At 47.1% G+C, this 22,169-nt stretch overlaps 1 long non-coding RNA gene across 1 annotated transcript; it reads left to right on the forward strand.

Annotated features, from left to right (window-relative positions):
- Nucleotides 1–5,457: 5,457 nt before the first annotated feature.
- On the forward strand, nucleotides 5,458–20,255 carry LOC129403810 (uncharacterized). Its single transcript, XR_008629476.1, has 3 exons — nucleotides 5,458–8,358; nucleotides 12,788–13,045; nucleotides 13,811–20,255. It is a non-coding gene; the product is annotated as an uncharacterized LOC129403810 (long non-coding RNA).
- Nucleotides 20,256–22,169: the final 1,914 nt, after the last annotated feature.

Consider the following 22,169-nt stretch of genomic DNA (forward strand, 5'->3'; position numbering starts at 1 on the left):
TTCCTGGGTGCAGAACCAGGAGCAACCCCTGAGTATTGCTGGGTGTGGCCCAAACATCCCTCAAAATAATTCTGTTGTGTGCATGAGGGGCTGGAGCGATAGCACAGCGGTTGGGCTTTTGCCTTTCACGCGGCCGACCCAAGTTCGATTCGTCTGCCCCTCTCGGAGAGCCCGGCAAGCTACCAAGAGTATCGAGCCCACACGGCAGAGCCTGGCAAGCTACCCGTACGTATCGGATATGCCAAAAACAGTAACAATAAGTCTCTCAATGAGAGACGTTACTGGTGCCCACTCGAACAAATCAATGAGCAATGGGATGACAGTGACAGTGACAGTGTGCATGAAGGGTCGTGGTCATACCCCGTGGTGCTCAGTGATTATCACACCTAGCTCTGTGCTCAGACACCATGCCTGGAAGGGCTCAGGGGACTGTGTGTGGCGTTGGGATTCAAACCAAGGCTGTGACTACAGCTGTGTAGTAAGCACATGCCTTAATTCTATCTTTCCAGCCCCTCAGGAATGATTTTAATGCTATAGTAAGAGCATTAAAATGATCTCTAGTGGGAGAGTGGGGTATGGTGTAGAAACCGGCAGGGATAAAGGGAATAGAGTCTATGAAAATTTTATCTGTGACCAAAAAGGGTGGAGGGCATGAAGCTTTCGTTGCGAGAGGTTGTCTGACAGTGAGGGCAGCTATCAGAAAGAAATAAAATCATATTGTATCGTAAATAGGCACTGACACAAAACACTTTCACGTGAATTCAGTGCTTCAGTGTGAAAGGCAAAATTGCACAATGCTTATAACAGAAGAGATTATCCTCATGACCTCAAGAGCAGGGAAGGATTTTAAAGCACAAGCAATAAGCAATGTGGCGGGAGAGATAGTGCAGAAGTTAAGGCATTTGCCTTGCATGCAGACAAATCAGGTTCACTCTCTGACACCCCATATGATTCCCTGAGCTCTGACAGAAGTAATCCCTGAGTGCAGAGCTAGGAGTAAGTCCTGAGCACTGCTAGGTGTGGCCAACAAAGAAAAGAAATAAAAAGAAAGAAAGAAAGAAAGAAAGAAAGAAAGAAAGAAAGAAAGAAAGAAAGAAAGAAAGAAAGAAAGAAAGAAAGAAAGAAAGAAAGAAAGAAAGAAAGAAAGAAAGAAAGAAAGAAAGGAAGAAAGAGAGAAAGAAAGAGAAAGAAAGGAAGGAAGGAAGAAAGAAAGAAAGAAAGAAAGAAAGAAAGAAAGAAAGAAAGAAAGAAAGAAAGAAAGAAAGAAAGAAAGAAAAAGAAAGAAAGAAAGAAAGGAAGAAAGGAAGAAAGGAAGAAAGAAAGAAAGAAAGAAAGAAAGAAAGAAAGAAAGAAAGAAAGAAAGAAAGAAAGAAAGAAAGAAAGAAAGAAAGAAAGAAAGAAAGAAAGAAGAAGGGAAGGAGGAAGGGAGGAAGAGGGAAGGTAGGGAGAGAGAGGAAGGAAAAAAGGAAGGAAGGAAGGAAGGAAGGAAGGACGAAGGAAGGAAGAAAAAACTCGGTCAAGATACTTGCCTTCTATGTGACTGACCCCAGTTCAATCCCCAGGACAGTATGGTTCCCTGAGCACAGAGTTGGGTGTGGTCCCAGGCCACCTCCTTGAAAAATATAATTAAAAGTAAGGATTTCTGTCCCTTAAATGAATCAAGATGAGCAGCAAACTAAAAGACACACACTGGAGAAAAAAATAACTGCAACTGGTGATGGATGTGGTGTTGGAATTACATGCATTATAACCATTGTTAACAGAACTGTAAATCACAAAATCTCAATCAATATTTTTTTAACAAACAAACAGAAAAATGACTGTAGCCTATGAAACTCGAAAGGGTCAAGTATGTTTCTCTTTAGAGACCTTCAGCATATCCATGAAACATACAGACTCACAGTGAGAGAGAGACAGAGAGAACCTTCAACTCATGGATGGGCATTGAGTCACCATAACCAGCATGCACAGGACAGGGGTCTACTTGATTGGCATGTCAGCCATAGAGCTTTTCTCCGGAACTCCCATTCCATAGAGGAGCTCAGACAACAAATAACAGACTCGAGAAACACGCAGACTATCAAGCACAGAGAGCACTTGTGGAGTGGAGAGCAAAGTCGGCAAATAGAGACGCAGGGTTGGGGAATTCTGAGAGGGCAGTCAGGCTGATCAGCACAGCCCTTGATGAGAAGGTGAGACCTGAACAAAGTCTTGAAGGCAGTGAGTTGGGCCATCCTGTGACATCCGGGAGAAGAGTGGTGCAGGCAGCAGGAACAGCCAGAAGGAACAGCCAGAGCAAATTCCTACGGCAGACGCGTGTCTGGAGGTTTGAAGAGTGATCAGCAGGAGAGCATGGGAGAGGTGGCTGGTTGAGAACCTGTGTAGACAGACCACCCGTGGCTTTCCCAGTCCACGAGAGGGCTTTGGGTGTTACAAGGCAATGGAGTGCGACTGTCTCAGCCCGAGTATTGCTGGTGACAGGAACACCACGTGTAGAAGCCAAGAGAAAGTTCTCCATCTGCCCAGACAGGAAGCAGCTTCCCTTCACCTGCCCAAGTAGGGCAATGGTTCTGAGAATTCAGCCCGAGCATTCCAGTTTGGGGAGTCTAGATAACCTCCGGTATTCACATTTCTGCGTAACTTTTGTGTATGTTTAAGTTTTCCCCTTCCCTTCTCTTACAGTTGTTGTGGTAACATCTGGGGCTTGCACACTTGGTTGCAGCACTTATTGGGGACCACACGCTTTTGTGGCCCAGGGAATCAGAGAAACTGAACTTGTGCCCTCGTGCATGAAAAGGCTGGCACTCTACCAATGAGCCGGATCCCCAGCCCCATAACTTCTATAATTTTGAGATGGACTCTGCTTTCTTTTTTTTTTCTTTTTGGGTCACACCCAGCGATTCTCAGGGGTTACTCCTGGCTTTGCACTCAGGAATTACTCCTGGCAGTGCTTGGGGGACCATATGGGATGCTGGGGATCGAACCCGGGTCGGTCACGTGCAAGGCAAACGCCCTACCCGCTGTGCTATTGCTCCGGCCCCGACACTGCTTTCTTAAAGTATACTTTATAGGCACTAAAATTCACTTATTTGAGATGTAGCTTGATGGGGTTTGGTAATGATTGACAGCTGTATAAACCCTAGATCCAATTCTGACCTAGAACTGCTCCATTTCCCTGAAAAGTGTCTCCAGGCCACTTCCTGGTTGATGCTCTTCTTGATTCCTGGCCTCAGGCCACCACTATCTGCTTTCTAGCGCTATAATTTTACCTTATTATAAAGTTTCATATAAATTAAATCATATGACACACTGTATATTATATCTTCTTTATATTCGCATAATAGTTTCTGAGCTCTTCCCTTGCCAACACATCAGCAGTAACTTTAGATTCAGGTTTGCTTCCTTAATACAGAAAAATCTATGTGAATTCATATTGTACTATTTGACGTACAATGTAAGAACTTGCCGTAGAATTATTCCATGCTCCCTTGTTCTTTGTGTTATCATTGTCATATAATTCACTTCTATAAATGCTGTATATCCAATAGTGCAGTGTTATTCTTAATAGTTGCCTTCTAAAACAGTTCAGATAAAAGGCCTTTCATTTGATATGTATGTATATATTCTGAAGTTTTGTATTATCCCTCCAGATGACAGTTTCAGTAGAAATACCTTTCCTATTCAACTGAAAGAACTTCTACTATTACTTTTGTATGAATATCTGCTGGCGATAAATTCTCTTAGCTTTCATTTTTCTGAAAATACCTGCATTCCCTCATTTTTGAAAATTGTCTTCGTTGGATATAGAATTCTGGATTGACAGTTAAAAATATCCTTTTCTGTTTACATTAGCACTTTAAAGATGTACTATTGTTTTCTCACCTACATTGTTTCTTGTAAAAGCTCAGCTGTAATTTATACAGAATTGCTCTTTCCCTGTATTATGTGTAACCTACCCCAAGCTGTTTTCAATGTTTACCCTTTTGTTTTTCAGGAATTAGATAATGAGTTATCTAAATATGCTTCTATTTTCATTTTCCAGTGCGGGAATTTTCTGACTTCCTAATCCTATAGATGGATGTTTTCCCAAATTGGGTGGATTTTCACCCATTATTCCTAATATTTTGTTTTGTCCTCAATTCTTTTTCTCCTCTCTTTCTGGTTCTCTGATGCCGCATGCTATTTTACTGGATATTGTGCCCTGGGCCAGTGAATATGATTATTGCTTAGCGAGATGTTTCTTCTTATTGAATCACTTCTATTTGTCTGTTTTCAAGTTCACCAAATTTTTTTGCAAACTCCAGCTAATTTCATCCAGTAAATTATTTGGTTATTTTTTTTATTGTTTGAAAATGTATTTAAGCACCATGATTTGCAAAGTTGTTCATCATACAGTTGTTTCAGATATTCAATGTTCCAACACCAATCCCACCACCCCCACCACCAGTGTGACCTTCCCTCCACCAATGTCCCCAGTTACCCAGCCTGCCCCCTTAACACTATGACTATCACTATCATCCTGTTGATCCTCGATTTGCTCGAGCGGGCCCAGTAACATCTCCGTCCTAGCCCTGAGATTTTAGCAGGCTCTCTTTACTCGTCCTTCCCAGCGGTGCTGCATTAGAGGCTCTTTCATGGTGAGGAGAATGAGACTCATCATTGTTACTGTATTTGGCATATGAATACGCCACAGGGAGCTTGCCAGGCTCTGCTGTGCGGGGCAGGAAAACTCTCGGTAGCTTGCCGGGTTCTCTGGAGGGAGAACTAGCCTATAAGATGTTGCCCCTGTGCCTGGCTGTCTTCACCAGGGCCCCTCGGAGGGGGGGGGGTTAAGTTTCCCTCCCCGCCCTGAGCAGAGCCCCGGCAGCCAAAGACCTCTGGAATTCTAACATTGAATTGACATTATGTGAAAAGATAAGTATTATTAATGCAGAAATATGGTCAAACTGTCCCTAATGGTATAACTTTCAGTTTTCCTCAAATACTTTTTGAATAACCTACTGAAAAAAAAAACAACACAAGAAATATTCACTCTTGAACAAAAGGCATTGAAATACCTGATAGGAAGACTGGTTAATGAATCTAGACATCACTTGAGATTTTCTTCAAAATAATCTTAGGTGGGACTGGAGAAATTTCTCAGTGTGATACAGCCCCCTTAACAAGCACAAAATAATTGACATTATATTGCTTGTTTTCAACATCTATCTCATGGTGTTACTAAAGTCATGTCTGAGTATTTACTGAGCAGTTAGGTGCTGGTTGGTCCTCCTGTGATATTGGTTTTGCTCATGGAGCTTGATGGCCTTCTACACAACTTTCCCATCTCATTTGCTGTACTCTGACTGGGCTGTCAGTACTGTGAAATTTGGAGATGCTGCGAGGCTACATATGCAGCTGTGTGTTCCAGGAGTTGTGGGACTGGGATGATTCAGCAGCTTGGAGTCTCAGCTGGGTCATTTATATGCTGGCAGAATTTGGGTGTGGGTGGAGTGCTGGGCCTTCCAGCAGGGCCGGGACTCGGCCCACCCCCATCTGGAGAAGGCTCTAGAGATCTGGGCCCGAAGACCAGGTCTGCTTGGATCAGTTCAGCTGTGACATCTCTGCAAACGGTTTATTTTAGATCTTGCAGTCTTCGTTTCTAGAATTTCCATTTGAGTCAGGTTATTTTATCCTCATTTTTCTGCTGAAATATCTATATCTGTTCACTCATGACTTATTTCCCTTCTTAATCCCAGAACTACTTATGATAACTCTGTAGAAGTTTCTACAAACTCATTCTAATGTTGTAGTTTGGAGGGGACCAGTTTGTATTGATTTACAATAAATTATTATAGGTCTACTGTATTGTCTATTGGGAACAATGGATGAGACATTGTAGGGAGAACTTTATGTTTTCTTCCTTTAAAGAGTATTGAGTTTTGTCCTGGTAGATATTAAGCTTCTTTTGTCCTGGTAGATATCTCTATGGATCATCTTGGTGCTGGCAGGCTAATTTTTTCTTGGCTCTATTTGTTTTCCCCTTGGGTCTTGTATGCTGAGTATGGCAGTTACTCTAAGGCATGATTGTTACTCCTAAGGCATTGTCTTTTTGAGTTCATTCCCAAATGCTTGAAGTATTTGCTGAGGCCTCTCTCCCTTTGGTGGGACTGGGACTCTCTCTCTCTTTGAGACCCCCAATGGCCTGTAGTAACTTTACCTCTCACCCTACAGCGGTCACTCTCCAGGCTTCTGGAGTTTTGTTATAACAGCCTTATCCTCACTCACTCAAATGCCTGGGGTGAAGCCTTGTAGACATCAGTCTCCTGCGAGCACAACCCTCCTCTCTTTGCTGCTCCATTATTTGCTAGACCCACCAGAACAAAGAACCACAGAGTTGCTTAAACAACAGGAATTTGTTCCTCACAGCTTAGGAGGATCAAAGGAGGAGAACAAAGTGTCCAAAGTCATATCCTCATAAGGACACAGGTCAGATTTGGTTTGGCACCTACCCTGATGGGCTCTTATTAACTTAATCCCCTCTTTATCTCCAATGATATCACATTCTGACTTACTGCGTCAAGTGTACAACGCAAGTGTAATCTGGAGAGAATGAAACCACACAACTCAACCTTTGACAACTAACTCTCCAGCTCCTCAGATACTAGCCACCTTGGCATCCCTGAGCTCTGATCTCAGCCATCTGGAAAAATACCTCAGTAGAAATCCCAGACCACTGTGGGTTTTACTTCCTGTTTATACTTTTCTCGGTAGTTCCCGCCCTGTGCCATGTGTTCCTGTATGTCCCTCTCTCAATGGTTCCCACCCTGTGCCGTGTGTTCCTATGTGTCCTTCTCTCAATGGTTCCCACCCTGTGCCGTGTGTTCCTATATGTCCTTCTCTCAATGGTTTCCACTCTTTGTCACTTGTTCCTGTATGTCCTCTTCTCAATGGTGCCCATCCTATGCTGCATGCTACCCATAGTATGAAGGCTGTGGTTTCTTCTGTTTGTTCATGTCCCAACCTCAGACTCTTTCCAGCCTGAGAATGAAAAGGCAGCACCTGCCTCTTACCTTTTCCACACAAGCCCAGTGCTCAGCTGTGCCCATGATGCCAGGAAACATCCCCCCACACTCCTGTTCGAGTGCAGCTTTCCTCTCCTGAGTGCCCCTCACTCTGTTCTTAGCAAATGACTGGGTGGTGGCCTGACTTCTTCAACCATCAGCTCCTGCAATCCCCTGCTCGTCTGGCTCCTGCAGACTCCAGAGGGATTGGTGGTCTACAGCCTGCCCTTTGCTCCTTTCTCTGCCTTTTTCTCTCTGAGCTGTACACGTTGCCCCAGCAAGAAGAAAATCAAACTTCTTCAGGAGGACTGAGAGACAAAGAGAGGCGAGGCAGAAATGGAAGACAGTGAAGGATCAAAGAGAGAGAGAGAGAGATAGAAGCCTCAGTGCAGGATCTGCATGCGGGAGACCCAGCTCCCATTCCTGTCACCCCCTGATCCATTGAACACCACTGGGAGCACTGAGCAATAGTTCTTGAGCACCTCTAGGTTTGACCCCCCCACCCCCCCCACACACAACCAATCGACCAAATTAGAGAGAGAGGTCAAGAGGAGGTAGCTTGGAGAAAAGGAGAGAAAGTGGAGGTGGGCAGAGCAAGCTTTCCCTGGGAGTCTCAAGATGGTTGTGACCCCAAGTCTGGAAATGTCATTTGCAGTCAGAATCATGACCCCTTCTTCCCCCATTCTCCCCTGGGGGTGTTGGGAAGCAGGAGCTGGACACATGATGAAGGTGGGGGATGCCTGGACAGGGGGTGAAGGGAGTCAGGGTAACTTTCTGGAGTCTGGTACTCCGTCATCCATCGGGGGCCTTGATGAGTTAGAAACCCCAGAACAGGAAGCCACGTGGATATCTTTGCAGCCTGGGATGAGGTCACAGTGTGACGGGCATGGCTGGAGCATGAGCAGAAAGTGGCCGTGAAAGGTGACCATCCCCCTGCAGACCCAGGTGCCCTCTGACCCCCCAAACCCTCTGCCTCTGTTTCTAGGGCCTAGCCTCCCTTCAGACCATCTCCTCAGCCCGCCTTATGGGTGAAGCAGCTCTCAGCTCTGGGCTGTGCTCTGCCCACGGGGCTGTGCCCCACATCATGCCCACAGGCCTCTCTGGGCTCTTAACAGAGCACAGACCTCTGATTATGCTAGGGCGCAACAAGCCAACTTCCACCATAACCCTGAAACATTTTTTTTTTTTTGCTTTGAGGGTAACACCCAGCAATGCTCAGAGGTTACCCTGGCTCTGCACTTAGAAATTATCCCTGACAATGCTTGAGGGATCATATGGTATGGAGAGGATTGAACCCCAGTCGGCTGCTTGCAAGGTAAATGCCCTCCCCACTGTACTATCACTCTGGGCCCCTGAAACATTTGATGCTGTTTCATACACCCGCCCCCAGCCGCCGTTCTGAGGAACTGATGCTTGCAGGCTATGCTCCACGCCTGGTCTCCACCTTCCACAGCTGCCCTTTGGGGGAGGATGTTCTTCCTGTTGGAGGTCAGATGTGGAGTATGTGAGGAGACACTTGCAGCTTCCAGACATCTGGGCTTCTCCTGAGTCCCACACCCCAGACAGTGCTCAGGGAGGGGGAGTGAGGCAGGAGGTTGGATTCCCATTAGCATCCGAAAGAAACAAATTGGAAACGTTGTGATTATTAATAGAATGAAGTTCTATAGACTGCCGCGACTTCAATTCATACACCATTCAGGATTTACAAGAGCTATTTTTGTCTAAACTATTTCCTTAACAAGAATAAGCTTCAGATGTTAAATGAAACAACTGTTACTCTATTTAGTTTCATTTAACGGTTAATGAAACTATGAGGACAATAAGAACTTCGAATAGATCTGGAAAATATTATTATGGGGCTGACAAAAGCAATGAGCCATGAATCAATGAGCATCACTTGTATAGGGGCTATTTCTATCTTAATATGAACTTAGGAAAAAGTAAATGCCAAGGAGAATGACAGGGACATATGTGTCACCAAGAAAGTGACAAATTGAGAAAAATAGGATGCTTGAATAAAGGAAGAGTCAAATGAGGAAGTCACTATATGGAAATGCCCAGTGTGGAACAGGGCTATTATGGGAATATATTGGAGATTCAGACTGTCTCCAGGAGCTTCCTGAAAAAGAAGGGTCACTTGAGTGGTCATTTATGTGGTCTCTGTACTGTGAGAACATGGCCAGCTACCCACCCACCTGACTTATCTCCCTCCTTCTTTTCTTCTTTTTTTCTACTCTTTCCTTCTTTCCTTCCTTCCTGCCTTCCTTCCTTCCTCCCTCCCTCTCCTTCCTTCTTTCTTTCCTCCCTCCTTCCCTCCCTCATCCCCTTCCTCCCTTCCTCCCTTCTTCCCTCTTTCTCTCCCTTCCTTCCTTCCTTCCTTCCTTCCTTCCTTCCTTCCTTCCTTCCTTCCTTCCTTCCTTCCTTCCTTCCTTCCTTCCTTCCTTTCTTCCTCCCTCCCTCCTTCCCTCCCTCCTTCCCTCCCTCCCTCCCTCCCTCCCTCCCTCCCTCCCTTACCTCCTTCCCATTCTTCCTTCTACCTTCTCTCAATTCTTTTCTTTATTGATTCCAACACTAACTTAGGACACTGGGCACAACAGTTAACAAAATAGGTATGATTTTTGTCCTCCAAGATTTTCCGAGCAGTGAGGCAACCAGACCTTAAAGCAGGCACAAAGATGTCTCACTGGAAATGTGTATATTTGCAGAATGAGCCTGCGTGCTGGGAAGCAGGGCTGGGGGCCAGGCAATGGGCTAAGCCAGGGGATTTGACTTGGGGGCCCCAGGAAGATCTCCTAGAAGATGTGATTGTTAGCCCTGAGGGTCAGCTGAGTGGAGTCAGTTATCCCAGGTGGGGCGGGAGGGCGCAGGGCACATTCCTGGCCAAGGGGACAGCAAAAGCAAGGGCCGCAGGCCAGCTTGGCCTGCCTGCACGGGGAGCTGGAAGCACACCAAAGTGGCGAAAGAAAGGCCAGGGGAGAGAGGGCAGGAGGTGCCCTGCGGGGGGGGGGGGGGGCAGGCTGGGGGAAGCGATCATGCAAGGACCTAATTTTCAGAGAGGTAAGAAGCCATTTAAGGATTTGTTTTAGTCAGGGGAAGGAAAGGCACATTTGCATTTTACAAAATGATCGCAGCTGCAGCCGGGAGAGGAGCAATGCAATGGTGCGGGAGAAGCAACTGGGCGGGGTCAGAGGCACCGAAGACTCAGAACTCAAGAGAGTCTGGGAAGCGGGAAGTGGAGGGGCCCGGGGTGGAGGCTCTCCCCCGGGTGGGGCACGTCCCGTGTGCTTCTGACACCCTCCTGGCTCACACTTTAGGAGCCCAAGCCTTTGAGGGAGGAGCCCTGAGCTTCCCCCACCCCCCCTCAACTCCGCCCCAAGTCCACCCAGTAAAGCAGCCAAGCTGAGACTGGACCCCTGAGGTTCGGCCCAGCCGGGGGTCTCTGCTGAGCTCCCTGCTGGAGGCTGCATGGAGTTTGCAGGAAACCCCACCACCACCCAGGGGATGTGCGCCCCCCCCCCCCGCCACTTCCCTGCCCTTCTGGCATCTCTCCTGCCCCTGCCTGCCCGCCCGCAGGCCACCGGGCCCCAAGCAGTTATGCCCATCCTGCCAGTGCCCCTGAGGTCCCCCTTCCTCTCCTGTCTCTCTCGGGGCTGCCTCCAGCTTCTACTCATTCTCCCTCTGTCCCTTCTATCTTTCTCATGGTCAGGGTCGAACCGTACAGCTCAAGAGCTTTCAGCACACATCGGGGGGATCCACATTGGTTTATTCCACTGGAATTTATGACCCATGTGATCAGGAGCCATCCGGGGTCCTCGGCTGGTCAGTGCTCCTGTCCCGGCCTCACAGTCCAGCTGGGCTGTTGGACGCCCTGCAGCTTCCACTCCCGCTCAGCATCCGTGGCAGCGATGGCTCCGTCCTGCCAGGACCTCTCTCGCATCAGAAACGTCTCAAAGCCCCCTGGTTTCCCTCCCATGGTGCCCTCCAACCTTCCTCCAGTGTCCCGGGAACTTCCTGCTCCGAGACCGCTAGAGGCATCCACGCGCTGGAGGAAATCTAGACTCTCCCCGTGGAAACGCTCTAGAAGGCGAGCGAACCTTCCACCTGTTCTCTCCCATTGGTCTCCAGGCCCCACTAACCAGCCCTGCACCCCCACTGCAGCAGATCAGATCGTGCTGGATGGATGGAACTCACATGCTCTCTCTCTCTCTCGCTCTCTCTCTCTCTCGCTCTCTCTCTCTCTCGCTCTCTCTCTCTTTCTCCCTCCTCTCTCTCTCTTTCTCTCTCTCATGCCGCCTCTCTCTCCCCTCTCTCTTTCTCTCTCTCCACCCTTCCTAAGATCTCCCTGACAAGGCCTCCCAGACTTCAAAGCCTAGAGGGCCCCCTCTTCCGGGGCAGACCCCACAGCCCAGGGGGCCCTCCAGAGGCACTCAGGGGGGCTTCTCATCACTGCCGGGGCTGGCAGCTCTTGTCAGAGGTGGTCAAGGGAGGTCGGGGTCCCCCCACACACACCCTGGGAGAAGCTCAGGGCCCTCTGGTTTGGTCAGGGGAGCCAGCAGGGCATTCAGCAGGGCGTGTCTGCACATCCTTTCTGAGTCCAGTGCTCTGGGAGGGCAGGGCTGGGTCTCTGGGGTACCTGTCACAGCAGCAGGACCAAGGCCTTGGTGGTGCTTGTGTAAGGTCAGCACACAGCAGAGCAGCAGGGGGCCCCACTGTTGATCCCACTGTTCATGTGGCAGCAAGGACAGCACCCTGGAGTCCAAGATGGCAGCCTTGACCACCTCCCCACACCAGAGGCCACCCCTCTCTTTCTTTCCCCTCAGCAGTAGAAACACAAAAGTAGCAGCCTCAAACCCACAAGATTGACAGATGCCACCAATGGTTGGAGGTGGCAGAGACTGCAGGGGCAGAGGGAAGGGCAGGCATTCCCAGGAGCCACTGAGTAAACCTCGCAATGGGGTGGGACCAGGAGCACCCCAGGATCAGACAGGGCTCAGGATGCTTTCTTGGGATGGAATAACCCCTGGTCCAGATGCCTTCCTACAGTGCCTTGTGGAGGAGGAATGGGAAGCCGCCTCCTGCATGGTAAAGGGCTTCTCGCCCCCACTCTGCACAGGCTCAGCTCCCCAGGAGAAGAGACGCACCCTCTCCATCCAGCACCCACAGGCCCAGCCGTCCCCAGCACCCCATCACAGCTGCTGGGCCTCAAAACCTGTCTGTCACTGGGGTCAGGTTCTGAGCAGGCCAGGTCTCCGGGGGCTGGTGGGGTGAGGGTGAGGCCCGGGTGCTCCCTCATGTAGGGAAAGCAGGTGACACTCATCTTGGAACTCTGCCGAAGACAACAGGTAGAAACCCGGGATGCCCACTCAGATCCACGATACCATCTCCACCCATGGTGCCAACTGAGGGGTCCCTGATGCTGGCTGCTCCCTCATCCTGCACTTGCCCACCTGGGGCCTCTGGGCCAGGTAAGCAGGTGGAGGAGCGAGCTTGCTCAGGGACTCCCGGAAACTGCTGGCTTCCCAGGCTGTGGGTATGGAGCCCGCAGGGTGACATGGGGGGACCCAGGCCAGACAGTGCCATAGGGCTGTGTCCCTGCACTGCACACCTGGCTCCCCGTGGTCCTCTGTGGCAACAGTGGGTGTGGCCACGACCGAGTAGAAGCTCCATTTGCATGTTTGAAGGTATCTGTGCTCTCAGCTCCTAAACCCCAACCTCTGGGAGCTCTTGGCACTTTGTGATTCTAGGGGTTCCGCAATGGGACTGGGGATCACTGATGCCATGGAACAAAGGATAGCGCTAAGCTTCACACACACCCAGCCCCACAGCAAGCACTGAGGCCTCGAGAAAACCCCAGGGCTAGACCTTCCGAACCCCAATCTCAACGGGAGACTATGATGCTCCACGGTCAAAGAGGACACAGGAAGATTGAGCAGTTTCAAGCAGCCCCGTGATAGGCACTCGTCATGGTTCTGACTCTCTCACCTGCACCGGCCATGGACCAGGTGAGTATCAGGTTCTGACCCTGGGTGGGTGGATGATGGGCTGGACTGGGCTCCAGTTGCCACCCACTCCCTGGGACTCTCAGCTGTCCCTTCACCCCTTTCCACTCTCCCCTTGCAGCTCCTGGTTCTGTCCCACGACAGGGCTGCCCCCACAGCCCCATCCCACCCCCCCACGCACACACTAGTGCGGCCCTGAAAGGGCGTCTTCCGCTTCCTGCCCTCCTCCCAGTGCAGGGCTGCTATCTCCTTTGGATCTTTTTGCGGTCTGGGCTTGCTGTTCCTCTCAACAGTAGTCAGGAAGCCCTTACCCCAAAAAGTATCTGCGGGAGGTCTTGTCTACAGGGGAGACGCCCTGAGGGGTCACAAACCAAACCTGCCCACAAGGACTTCCTGGTTTTCCCGTAGAGTTGCTAAGTGACCTTAAGGCAAGCGCTGAGCCTCTCTGTGCCTTTTTGATCATTTACTAGTGTCCATTGGGAGAGTCCACAAGGTAAGGAAGAAGACGGAATGGCTTTGCCAACGTTGTGGTGGACATGGGTGGCTTGGCTTCTGTCCTCTTTCTGTAAATGACCTGTCTTTGGACTCCTTTGGGGGAATGAGTTCTCTGACAATGCAGTCACTCCTGACGTGACTATATGTAAACAAGAAAACATTAGTAACTCCATCTTGTTCTCCACGTTCCTACTTAGCACCTCTCGCCCCCTCCCTCGGTCTTGTCTCCCATACTCAGGGATGTTCTCATGTTTGTATGTTTCTGTTAACTAGATCCAATCACAGATGGATGACAAGAAGCAAGCACCAGGCTCTCCAGAAAGTTCACTGAGGAGTGTCAGGTAGAGAGCCCCAGAGACCAACGGTGCTTACAACGTTATCTCAAAGTTTTTATAGGTTTTTTGTTTGTTTGTTTGTTTACTTGGGGGGCCACACCTGGCGATATTTACGAGTTACTCTTGGCTCTACACTCAGGGATTACTCCTGGTGGTGCATAGGGGACCATACAGAGTGCCAAGGATCTAAGCAGGGTCAGCCTCATGCAAGGCAAATGCCCTACCTGCTGTAGTATCACTCCGGCTCCTCAAAGTTTTTACAAAGAATAGATTATGGCCCCCCAGTGATTCACTGACCATTGACTTCAGCTAGATGCTGTGAGACTGGACCCCTTTTCTTCCCCTGGATCGCAGCCCTTTACTGTTTAACTTACTTTCCCAGCCAGTCTTACATAAAACTCTAGCTCAAGGGTAAAAGTGACTGTGGTTAGGCCAAGTTCGCTGATTTCTAATATTTCTAGCACCTGAATAAAGTTTTTACCATCCTACCATCAATTTTTATCTTTCTTAATAAATAAATAAATAAGAAACCATCCTCAGTGGCACTTACGGAACACCAGGGCTACACCTGGCATTTGTTCTCAGGGTCCATGTAGTGCCAGTGGTAGAACTCAGGGCCATGACACTCTAAGCTTGTGTTACACTAAGCTCTACCATTTGAGCTATCTCCTCAACAACCCTAATTGACTCTTATCTCCCAAGTTTTGGCCTCCAAATTGCAGAAAGCTAGCAATTGCACCTTAGATTTACTAACAACCTTTGGCAAGCCAGCCAGGAGTGATTGTGAGTCCCCAGAGAGTAACTTAGCTCTCCTGGTTCCCAAAGGCAGGAGACTTTGGCCACAGTAGCACCAGGGTATATCTGACTGTGAAAAGCAACTGCATCTGGCATGCGCTCACAGCTGCTGCCAAGACCTGTTTGTCTAGGGGACTTTCTCTTCCCTCTTCACAGCACCAGCTGCCCTGTGCATGCTGTTGTCGGCGGAAAACTGTTTCACTTGGAAAAGAGTCAATCATCTCCAAGACTGGTTAGGTCTCAACACACACAACCCAAAATTCTCTGTCCTCGCCCTTTGGGTTCTTTGTCCTTTGGAACTCTCGGGTCATTTGCAGAATCAGGAGAGGGGGGCACAGGATTTTAAAATCACTGTAGCAAGGGCTTGAATTTACTCTGCTGTGTTTGGGATCTGGTTTTGCTCTGTGCTTCTTTTGCTACAGCTGTAAGGAAGTACCGGACCATCTAAACAACCACTGGTTGACGTTGGCAAGATGTAAGCATGAAATAACCATTAACGGTATTGCAAACCACTGTGTAGATTAAAAATATCACACAATAAAAAAATCACCTAGCTTATTAGACCACACACACTTACAAATGTTTGAAAAGAATTTCCTATTGCAGTGGGGGAAGTCTGTGAACTGGTCATCTGCAAGTCCTAGGAGTCCCTCCCATTGGAAAATTACCCACATTCCACTCACTGGATCGATGGGAACTGGGAGATTCCGTCAGTTGCCTGAGTAGGTGAAGGAGGCGATTACTATGATGAAAATCAGATCTGCTTGTGTATGTGTTTGTAATGTCTCTCTTTTACATTTTGTTTCTGGGTGAAATTATTAGAATAACTGACCAAAACTCTTTAAAATCTGGAAGAGCTTTTGGAAAATAAATACTGACGTGAAAATAAAGGATTTAGGGGCTGGAGAGATAATACAATGGGTAGGGTACTTGCCTTACATGCAACCTATATGGGTTTGATTACCAGCACTTCATATGGTCCCCTAAGCCTTGCCAGGAGTGATTCCTGAGCATAGAGCCAGAGGTAAGCCCTGAGTACTGCCAGATACAGTTTCCTCAACCTACCAATAAAATACAAAAAATAAGATCCTATACTTTTTCTGGAGCGATAGCACAGCAGGTAGGGTGTTTGCCTTGCATGCAGCCAACCCGGGTTCGATTTCTCCATCGCTCTTGGAGAGCCCAGCAAGCTACCGAGAATATCCCGCCTGCACGGCAGAGCCTGACAAGCTACCCGTGGTGTATTAGATATGCCAAAAACAGTAACAACAAGTCTCACAATGGAGTCATTACTGGTGCCTGCTCAAGCAAATCGATGAACAATGGGATGACAGTGCTACATTTTCTAAATTATACTTTTATTCCATCATATTTTTATGGTTATTGGTCAAAATTCTCTCTTGTTGTCTAACAGAAGTAACTGATTTGTTTTGACTAATTCTATCATAGAGAACCATTAAATACTTGAACAATTTTTCTAAAACATTGGTTACTTAGTTTGGTTTTATTTTTTGAAAACAGGAATTTAGATTTATGAGTAAAATATTACTATGCCACATAGAAAATTACACTATAAGAAAATACAAGGCTGGAGCGATAGCACAGCGGGTAGGGCGTTTGCCTTGCCTGAGACTGACCCAGGTTCGATTCCCAGCATCCCATATGGTCCCCCAAGTACTGCCAGGAGTAATTCCTGAGTACATGAGTCAGGAGTAACCCCTGTGCATTACCTAGTGTGACCCAAAAAGGAAAAAAAAAGAAAATACATAGTTAGGACTGAAGACTGAAGACGTTTCAATGGGCTGGAACATATATTGTGCATGAAGGAAGCCAGGGCTTAATCTCGGCATCACATAGCCCCCAAGCCCCACCAAGAGTGATCCCTGAGTACTGATCCAGAAGTATCCCTTGAGTACTGCTAAACAAATAAACTAACAACAGAAATGAATAAAACACATGTTCAGATTACTTTGGGGGAAATTTAACAACTTTTTAACAAATGACATTGTTCAGATTACAACTTTAAAATTAAAAATTACCTTAAAGGGATATGTAGTCTAAGAAATCTATGAAATTATAACCAACAAGATGAGGAGAATCATCCTAAACATCCTAAAAATAGTAAATGCATATTTTAAGTAATTATGTAAAGAATGAAGTTGGGTTTTCTTTTTTAGAGAAAATAAGAAATTCTGTCTTAAAGTAAAACAGACTATGAATAGAATTAAGGAGAATTATAGGACCAGATGAAAATGTGAAACAAACTGGAAAATCAAAGGCCTAAGGAAAGATAAAATCTTTTCTTGATTAAATAAATAGAGAACGTTTTAGAAGAACTCCTGGGACCGGAACGATAGCACAGCGGGTAGGGCGTTTGCCTTGCACGCGGCCGACCCGGGTTCGATCCCCGGCATCCCATATGGTCCCCCAAGCACCGCCAGGAGTAGTTCCTGAGTGCAAAGCCAGGAGTAACCCCTGAGCATCGCTGGGTGTGACCCAAAAAGCAAAAAAAAAAATAGAAGAACTCCTAAAATACCCCAAAATAATTATTCTCTCTTCATGAAAAAGAGATCCCTATGGAATGGGCCTATTTGATAATTAAAATTTTATGAGACGCATTGTCACAAAGAAGAAATGTTAACCTTCTTAACATATATGTAAATATAATGGGTATTCAAGAATTATGCAGAACTGACCCACATTCCGCAGCTTCTGCCATGGAAATGGCCCAGCTTCACTCCTTCATAATTAGTCTTGACAGAGCTGCCAACCCAATGAAATTCACAGATACACCCATCTCTTGGCTGAAAAATCTGGGGCATCCCCAGGAATTGTCCCAGTTTCAGATCATTACAGAGCCAGGAGCTCCTGGAATGCGCGGCCACATATGCAGCCGTGCAACACCTCCAAATTCCACAGAACTGACAGCCCAGTAGGAGCACAGCAAATTAGATAGAAAAGTAGCGTAGACACCCACTAAGCTCAATAAATGAAACAATAACACAGAAGGCTCAGCTAGCACTAAACAGCTCAGTAAATCCTCAGGCCATTACTTGAATACCACCACTGTGAAATACAGCAATTTCACAAAGTTTCTTTTGCGGAAATATATACATATATATTTTTGCTATTTCCATTTTGTTGCCACAAGCAAGATAAAGTATATTACTTTGCTAAGGGAGCAGTTATGCAGAAGTGAGTGGAAATCTGGGGATAATGGTGGAGGGAAGATTACACTCGTGGTGGGATTGGTGCTGGAGTGCTGAATGCCCAAAGCAGCTGCATTACGAACATCTTTGTAAAACCACGGTGTTTAAATAAAGTTAGGGAAAAAATACACGAAACTTCATGAATCTAGTAGGTTCTCTTCAATTCTGGGTATTATGCTGGAATGTTATGTGCTGTGGTGCGAGTCACTTGACGAGAATTTTGATTATGGTTATTTGGTATTGCTTGCATTTTTCAGATATTGCTTTCTCTATTTTTTGTGTGTTGAGAAGAATTCACATGAGAGGACTTAGACAAATATTCTAGAATACAGATATGTCGTGGGATGAAATAAGAATGAGAAGTTACAGAAATGGAACAATGTGCTCCTAAAAATTGCTAACTGAAGATTTAGAGTTTCTCCCTGGGAATGAACAAATTGGTGAGGAGAAGTATAATTTCTAACGATTGTTTTGGGGAGGCCACACCCCGCAGTGCTCAGGACTTACTTCTGGTTCTGCATTCAGGGATCACTCCTGGTGGGCTTGGGGTCCATATCAGATGCCCAGGATCAGGCCTGGGTCTGCTGAGTGCAAGACAAGCACTGTACTATCTCTCCAGCCCAATTTTTTTCAATTTATAACAATGTTTTTCTTCTCATGTTTAAAACATGTTTTTCCTTTTTGAACTGATGCGACCTATAGCAACCTAGTACACTGCACCATTTTTCTAAATAAAAGTGAAATATTTGCTTTTCTCTCTCCCTGACACCATCAGAATGAGAAACTTTAAGTATTCTTATTTATCAAAGAAATATATTTGGCATCAATTCAGAAGAAATTATTTTTTATCTTTTAATAAATAATTTAGACGCTGACTATATTATCAAGACTCTGACTGTAAAGCCAGGGGCCATACTGCTTCAACAATTAAATTCACTGTTGAGACAAAGAAGAGAAAACAGCCTAATGCCTTGCTTAGGGGGCTCCAGTCTACTTAAGAGGGTGATCAAGAGAGCCTCTTGGCTGACCCCAAACTCCAGCTCATTTGAATGACCTTGAAAAGAGAGTCCCAGATGGTCAGGTAAAGTCAGAGGTTGATTCCTGAGAACTCAAGCTGAGATTCCTTATAAAGGTTCCAGTAAAGCAGATTAAAAGAATTTATATGATTATTCCCAATCTAATGGTGTGTATTCAAAATAACAGGTCGTGATGATTAGAACTGATTTGAAAAGAAATCAATTTTCCTATAGTTAGTTGGTAGAATTGGGATGAAAATGAAAAGCATGGTTCAATGACATATCTTTTTGCAGACAAAAGATTGTGGTCCTCAAAATTATTTTTTTAAAGGCACAGCGGGTAGGGCGTTTGCCTTGCATGTGGCTGGCCCAGGATCGATTCCTTCGTCCCTCTCGGAGAGCCTGGCAAGCTACCGAGAGTATCCTGTCCGCACAGCAGAGCCTGGCAAGCTATCCGTGGCGTATTCAATATATAAAAAATAGTAACAACAAGTCCCATAATGAAGATGTTACTGGTGCCCGCTCGAGCAAATCGATGAACAACGGGATGACAGTGCTACAGTGCTACATACTATTTTTAAACCTGTGAACTGGAATGCATCCTGAATTTTTCTAATATCTGGCCACAACTCTCCAAACTGGAGGTCCTAACTTGTCTTTCTGACTTACACTGAAAACTAAGATTGAACTTCTTCCAAGACTCGTTAAGGTGGAGATGAAGAACATGATAGATATTTTGAAGAAATAAGCACAATAATGTGCCTGGACAAAATTCCACAGATTTATGAAAATAAACAACTGAGGGATTGAGATGGGCACAGAGGAAGCTAAGAGATGAACTTGCCAGAGCACAGAGCCAAGAGTAGCTCCCAGGCTCTACCAGGTGTGGTCCAAGTAAATGAATTAATTCATTTTGAAAAGATGGGTGAGAGGCAGTACAGCAGGGAGGGCACTTGTTTTGCATGAGTCCAACTGGAGTTCCATCCCCGGCATCCCATATGGTCCCCGAACCCCTCCAAGAGTGATCCCTGAGCATAGTTGGTGTAGCCCCCAAACAGACAAACGAACAAACAAACAGAGATGAACCTGACAACACATTCCTTTGTGAACAGGCCATAAAGTAAGTGCTGTACCCTTGTACCCTTGGGTACCCTTGGGTACAGCAAACACCAGACATTTCAGTGAATGGGCCTGGCGTACCCCCTGTTTTTCAGAGTATTAGCTGGAACCCAATGTTATATATTGGAAGAAATATTAAAGTAGACCACTTTAGAGATGATCCTAACTTTCCTAGATTTCTGATTAATGTTGACCTATACTCCTTGCACAGATAAAGACTTAGGGGAGATTTAGAATTTTTTTTTCTTTTTGGGTCACACCCGATGATGCACAGGGGTTACTCCTGGCTCTGCACTCAGGAATTACCCCTAGAGGTGCTCAGGGGACCATATGGGATGCTGGGAATTGAACTCAGGTCAGTTGCGTGCAAGGCAAATGCCCTACCTGCTGTGTTATTGCTCCAGCCATTTGGAATTCTTATGATTGAGCACTTGCAAGTGAGCAAACATTAGTCACTCCATCTTGTTCTCCACATTCCTGCTTAGCACCCCTCACTCCCTTTTGGTCTTGTCTCCCATACTCAGGGAAGTTCTCAAGTTTATGTTTCCTGTTAAGTAGGTCCAGTCACAAATAGATGAGAACTAGCAAGCATCAGGTGATCCAGAAAGTTCACTGGAGAGCGTCAGGTAGAACCCCAGAGACCAACGATGCTTACAATGTTATCTTAGTTTTTACATGATACCCTGGGTGATTCACTAACCAGTGACTCAGCTTGATGTCACAGGACGGAACCCCTTCTCTGCCTTGGCATACAACCCTCTTCTGTTTTAACCTACTTCCCGACCAGCCTTACATAAACCCTGAGCCCCAGGATAAAAGTGAAGTGATTCTTTTATATCTTGTTTTGTTTGGGGACCACACTCTGCAGTGCTTAGGGCTTACTCCTGGCTCTGAGCTCAGGGATCACTCCTGGTGTGGCTCATAAAATATATGGGGTCCTGGGGATCAAACCCAGGTTGGTGACATGCAAGGCAGATGCCCTAGCCGCTGTACTCTCTCTTCAGCACAAGCTGATTCCTTTTAAGACAAGATGGTGGCTATTTTATCAGGCTGCTAGCCCCCAAGTAAATCTGATTCACTCCCACTGAGTGTTCTCTCTCGAGAGCTGGCCTCTGAGTGGTGAGTAACTGCCCCTTGGACTCAGCCACCCTGTCATCAAGGCCTCTGGCCTCCCCTGCTTACATGGATCCCAAGACAGGCCTGGGAACTGGAGTCCAGGGCCAGGGAAATGGATTGCAAACAAAACAATCAATGCTGATTGATCCCTGTAGCTGGACCAGGAGAGCACCTGGACTTCAACCACTTGTGGCCCCTGAATTGCCTTGGCCCTTCTCAGGCCTGTGGCCTCTTCAACGTAAGGGCCACTCCCTTCAATCTTTCGGCTGGGCGTTCGCCTTTCACGCGGCCAACCGCGTTCGATTCCTCCGCCCCTCTCGGAGAGCCCGGCAAGCTACCGAGAGTATCGAGCCCCCTTGGCAGAGCCTGGCAAGCTACCCGTGCTTATTGGATATGCCAAAAACAGTAACAATAAGTCTCTTGATGAGAGACGTTACTGGTGCCAGCTCTAACAAATCGATGAGCAATGGGATGACAGTGACAGTGACTTGGGAACTGAAAGCTGGGTAGCTCCTTCAGATCCCCTCAGAGGCAGCGCCCTCTAGAGAGAGAAGGAGGAGCTGCAGACCCTGGAGAAGAGGGTCCTGGAGTCAGACTCCTTGGAGAAGGCCATGAGGAGTCACTCTGGGGGATAGAGGGCAGGGCAGAGGGCAGGATGATCTAGCCCAGCCTCCTAGATGCACAGGGGTTACTCCAGATCACCTGAGCTCTGCCAAGAGTGAGCCCTGAGCACAGAGTCAGGGGGAAGCCCTGAGTATAGACAGGTGTGCCTCCCCCCCGCCCCCCCCCCCGCCAAAGAACCAAAAGGGAGATCCCCCAGATTTAAGGTCAGTCCAGAAATAGCCATTTTGTCAGAGAAATCTGTCTCTTAGCTAGAAACCCGTTGAGGCATGTCATAGTGTCCTACGCAGTCATCCCCTTTGTCACAGGGCCTGTCCCTTTGCTCACAGTACTAAGCCTGTCTGGCCCCTTTACTCTAAAATTTGCCGCCATGTCCATTTTCCATATAGATATGTCATGAAATTTGGTCTTTTTTTTTTTG

This window comes from Sorex araneus, chromosome 1, assembly GCF_027595985.1.
Source record: "Sorex araneus isolate mSorAra2 chromosome 1, mSorAra2.pri, whole genome shotgun sequence".
Lineage (NCBI taxonomy): Eukaryota > Metazoa > Chordata > Mammalia > Eulipotyphla > Soricidae > Sorex > Sorex araneus.